Genomic DNA, 6,012 nt, shown 5'->3' with positions numbered 1-6,012 from the left:
TGTGACACTTAATAAACGCAGCGCAAACAGCTGTGACAAGAAATACTAAACGAAGTAAACAAAAAGAGCAAAAAGAAATGTGCAAAAATAGAAACGATCTCAGTTAACTACAAAGGAATAACAACAACAATGATAACAACAAATGACTCGGCAAGATTAGATGTAAGCTAGTGAAATTTAATTAAATTTAATAAAAACCACAAAAATCACAAAACTTTCACTTAGCTTCGGTTATTATCACACTAAGATGCTCGTAGGCACTTTTTATAGCAACTTTTACTCAAAATTAGCACAATAAACTTTGCAAAATACAAGGACCAATCAAGGCACAATATAAGCAGAACTTCACAGCTTGACGTTTGCGAATGTAATCGTGTAATATCGCACACCGTCTTCAAAACAGTCACAATTCAAAATAATACGTTTGTCAGAAAATGCGAAAAACTATTTCTTAGTACATGATAATCATATGGACAATGGCAACCTTACCATAAACCGAGGGAAAAAATTTAAGAATTAAAAAAAAAACGTGGTAAATTAAAAAAAAAGTAAGTGCGCCTGGGCCACACTGGAGAAGTGAAACTTATGTTACGTATCTCTTTTTTTTCTCATAACCCATCTATATATTAATACGCTAACATAAATTTTGTCTCCGTTCGTTTGGCGATTCTACCGAACCGATTTCAAAACCAAGAACACCGTTGGAAAAGCATTTCTCCGTAGATGAGCAGAGTTTTTATGGTTTCACAATTGGTTGAAAATTACGGCTAAAACCGTCGTTTAAACATTTTCGTATTGTGTATAGATGTTGCTGCAACATGTTCAATGGTTCGCCTGTTGTTTCACTACACAGTTGAAATTAAGCTTTGAAATAAGGATAAATATGAAGATGAAGAAATAAATGATAACGATGAAGTCAAAAAAACAGAAGGCAAAAGTGAAGATAAAGACGAAAATGGAGACAATGACAGATACATAAGAATTAGGGTAACTGAAAGGGTAAGAACATTTCTTGGATTTATGAAGTGAAACTTCTTTAGCGGCAGTTGGTTGGTTAGGAGTAAATTGTCAAATTCAAGGGGAATAATGCACATGGAAATAGTTCTCAGCGGTTTGGCGTTTTGAGAATAAAAACAAAAAAACAAAGATGCCTAGAGGTATAGGCAAAAACGAAGATCAAAGTAAATTTAAACACTTTAAGGTAAAGGTGAAGAGGAATATGCAAAAATAAAGATAAATATGAAGAAAAGGATGAGGATGAAGATCGATATTGTTATCGATATAAAACTCGATATTTTTATCGATATAATTATCGATATTGCTATCGATAAAATAATCGATATTGTTATCGATACAGTTATTGATTAAATATCCGCTATTGCAATCGGTAATAATAATTAATATAATAATCGATATTGTTATCGATACAATAATGGATATTGCTACCGGTATAATAATCGATTAAATAATTGATTTTCTTATCGATTTAGTCATTTATATTGATAACGATATGTACAATAATCGATACTGATGATTGTTATATTTATCGAGAAATTAATCGATTTTACAATCGTTGTATTTTTCTATATGTTTATGGATATTGTTATCGGTATTTTTATCGACACAGTTATCAACAGGGTTATCGAGACACTAATCATAACATGGAATGTGATCACATTCATGACATCACATCACATTTTATCACATGATATGAAGAGACATCACATGATATTACATCACATAATATGATATCACATCACACGATATCACGTGACATGACATTATATGATATGACATCACATTATATGGCATGACATCACATGACTTGACATCACATGATATGGCATCGCATGACATGACATGGCATTACATGACGTGGCATCACATAATATGGCATCATATGGTATGACATCAGAGGATATGACAACACATGACATGACATCCTATCACATCACATAAAATCACGTCACATCTTATCACGCCATCGCACCTCATCTTATCTACGTGAATAGAAAAAGAAAAGGATATAAGCAAAGATGTGAAAGATAAAAACAAAGATGAAGACCAAGGTAAAGTTACCGATTTCAAAACCAAAAACACCGTTGGAAAGACAATTTTCTGTAGATGAGGAGAGTTTTTATAGTTTCGGAATTTGTTGAATATCGTCGTTTAAAAATTTCCATATTTGTGTATGGTTGTTTTTGCAACCTGTTCAATTTAAGCTGTTTCGCATTTTGTTTTACTTCGTATTTGAAATTAAACTTTGAAATAAAGATAAATATGAAGATGAAGAAACAAGTGATAACGATGAAGACAAAAAAAGGCAAAAGTGAAGATAAAGACGAAAATTGAGATAAAGGCGAAAATTGAGACAATGAGAAATACATAAGAATTAGGTTAACAGAGTTGAAATTTTCCGATAGGAATCGAAATAAAATCAGCCATAAAGGTTACTGAAATTTATCGAATCATCGAAGTTTATAATTATCGAAATTTATCCATGCTTATTAAGTTATCGCACCGTATCGAATTATTCAAACTGATCAATGTTTACTGAGTTGTCGAAATTTATAGACACAGAAACTTAGTTGTCCAAACTTACGGATAGTTGATGAGCTAAAAAAACATGTGGGATTAACGAAATTTGTCAAGTTAAAGAAATGTATCAAGTTATCGATATTTATTGAATTATCATTATTTATAGACTTAACGAAATATATCGAGGTGTCGTAATGCATGGAGTTCTTTCAACTTACAGAGTTATCGATAAATATTGATCTACTGAAATTGGTTGGTTCAACGAAGCGAAGTTTATGGAATTTTCAAATTATATCGATTTATCGAAATTTCAAGGTTATATAAGCTTATCGATTTATCACTGCTTATCAAATTTTATCGTGCTAACAGAGTGTAACGAGTTACCAAAATGTTTAGATAGTTTTCGAAAAATGTGGAAATGTCTAAAGTAAAAATTTATAAAGATATCCAAAGTTTTTACATTTTTGAGTTATCGAAATTTATCGAGCCATCGAATTTCACAGTTATCGAAATTGGTCGAGTTAACGAATTTTGTTGAGTTATCGAATTTTAGTGTTCTTGAAATTCATCGAACTATCGATATGTATCAAATCATTGAAATTTATCGATAAACTTGAATGTATCGAGTCAATTCCAAGTCCTGCCGAAGTCCTCCAAAGACCTTCTCAGAAAAAAAAAAATTAGTTACGTTTTAGCAGAAGATTTTCCAGTTAGTTAATTTGTACCGTATAAGTTTTGCTACGTGTTAAGTTAGAAAACCTCTCCAAGGCTTCTAAAACTAGAAAAACTGTCGAATTTCGACAGTAACTGGCACTCTAGTATACATAAATATGTACACACTACATTCATCTGCTTTTGCTTAAGCTTATATTTTTTGTATTTTTTCTATCTAGATCCCTACCTCTACTCCTGTTCGTTCTAATTACATTTATTTTATTCTGTTTTCATTTATCTTCATTTTTATCTTTACACTCTATCGATAACAAAATCAAGAGTAACATCCAACAAAATATCGATAACAAAACCGATAAAAATAACGATAACAAAATCGATGACAAATTTGATAAAAATTTCGATAGCAAAATCGGTTATAATATTGGTAGCAAAACCGATATTAAAATCGATAAACAATCGATAACAAAATCGATAACAAAAATCGATAAAAATATCGATTATTTTATCGATAAGTCTCGAGAATCCCGAAAATCTCTAAAATCCCAAAATAGTTCCCAGATTGAGTTTGTGTGTCTCTCTCTTTATCCTTTCCTCTTTAATTACCTTTATTTTAATCTTTCTTCCCCTATCTTCATCTTTACTTTTATCGGTATCCTCATCCTCATCTTTGTTTTTACTTTTATGTTTATCATTTTCTGCATCTACATATTCCCTTCACCTTTGCCTTTATATATATAAGTAAACTGTTTAAATTTACCTTGGTCTTCATTTTTGCCTTTATCTTCACGCATCTTTGTTTTTAGTTTTATGCAGCGTTTTTGCTGCATTTAAAATGCAACATTTAGCACTTTCGAACATATGTTTTCGAAGAGCGTTCATGCTACCGCATTTAGCAAATGTACATTTACGCAAGTTCGAAATCGTATGCTTTTGACAAACAGCCGTGTTCCAGTCGCTTATTCAGATCCGTATATATTACGATAAATTCTCACGGAGAAGATAATGTGCAAAAACACCTACTGAAAAGGAAAAAATAAATTCTAAACCGAAAATTCAATACAAAAACTTGAATTGTTTTAACCATAACCGAACATTTGTTTGTGTATATATTCATTTGTCGGTGCTGTCAATTATAATTTCCTCACTTAATTAGGAAACAAAACAAACAGAGTTGATTACAAATTAATCCAGATTTCTATCAGCATCATATCGATGTTAAATTTGCGTAAATTTTCTTTATCCAAATAATGTAAAATAATAAATGAAATCTCGATCAGCGATCACTGAAACGCAGCTAGCGACTGTATACTCGAAAAAGCAATTTTGCCACTTTTTCTCATTAAACATGTTCGAATCGTGGAAATTTTGGAAGATCACAGGGTTGCTTTTAGCATTTAGATTCTTAATGCAAAAATGGAGTTGCATTTAGTTGCATTTAGGTGACGAATTTTGTATGGATAAATGTACATTTAGAGTAGCATTTAGAGCTAAATGCGCTAAATGTGCTTTTACGCGTAAGCAAAAACAGCCCATTATTTTTACCTTCGCCTTTATCCTTTTATTTATCTATGTACATACGTACTCACCTTTACTTTCGTTCTTGTATTGGTCTTTTTCTAAGTGTTATTCTTTAACCTTTTATTAGCAAATTTTTGTTAAATTAATACCATATCCATACACACAAGACGCACTTGTTTCAGCCCCAACCATTTCCGTTGCACCATTTCCGTTGCATCATTTCTGTTGCATCATTTCCGTTGTACCATCCGTGTGCAATTTCTGTTGGATTTGCCAATTTACTCCCAACCAACAAACCGCTGCTGAAGTAGTTTCACTTCAAAAAAAATACGCATATGAAAGAGCACCGACCCAACTCGTCTTAAATTTGAGTATGTACGTTATAAAAAATGTCGTTGTGAAGTGCACAGATGCTTTTCCGTCATTAAAAAGAAAAAAAATTTTAATTTATGTTCCTGTCTGATGGTACTTGAAACCGGACCCTCTTGCCAGCAACGAATTGTATCAAGTATCTTTGCACACTCAGCTACAGCCATACATGTAAATGTGTTTTCAAATGTTGAGTTTGAATCAACAACACAGCGCGGGATAAGGGCATTTGTACAGATAAACATGTATGTACCATGTGTATGTGTATGTGTTGTCACCGCTGTGCATGCTTTGTATACATATACTTTCTTAATTACATAAGAAAAAGCATCCGAGACGTGCAAAAAAAAAAATTTTCTCCTGCTTTTGCTGAAAGGTAAACGCTCTGTGTACATTTTAGCGCATAATTTCAAAAATTACAAATTTTAATTTGTCAATGTTATTGTGGCTTGATAGTAGTTGGTTGAATAAGGAAAATTAATTAGCAACAAGAGTTTACGGGATGTACATAGCTCAGTGGTTAACGCTTCTGACTTTGAACATCGCTTACGCAGGTTCGATCCCTTCTGAAGTCTAGAAAAAAGAAATCTGGATAAGGAGATGTGGTGATCTCCGAAATAGCTGCTATAACTTCTACCGCTTAGACTTTGTTGCTTTTTCAATTTTTCCTAATAAACAATCGTGGTACAATGCTCAATAAAAATATTACAAATTTTAAGTTGTGACTCTTTTGAAGACGGTGTGAGATATATTGGTGTTTTAAAAACCCAAATGTAATTAAATTACGATATTGAAGACATATTTTTTAAGTGTAACCAATATAATGATTACCTAGACTGATTGGAGAAAAAAAGTAAAAATCATTACAAAAAAATTACATTTTTAGAAAACCAAATATAATTAAATTACGAT

The sequence above is a fragment of the Rhagoletis zephyria genome, unplaced genomic scaffold (genome assembly GCF_001687245.7).
Source record: "Rhagoletis zephyria isolate East Lansing unplaced genomic scaffold, Rhagoletis_zephyria_1.1 Rzeph_scaffold_00024, whole genome shotgun sequence".
NCBI classification, from domain to species: Eukaryota; Metazoa; Arthropoda; class Insecta; order Diptera; family Tephritidae; genus Rhagoletis; species Rhagoletis zephyria.
Note: the sequence above shows the minus strand (reverse complement) of the source record.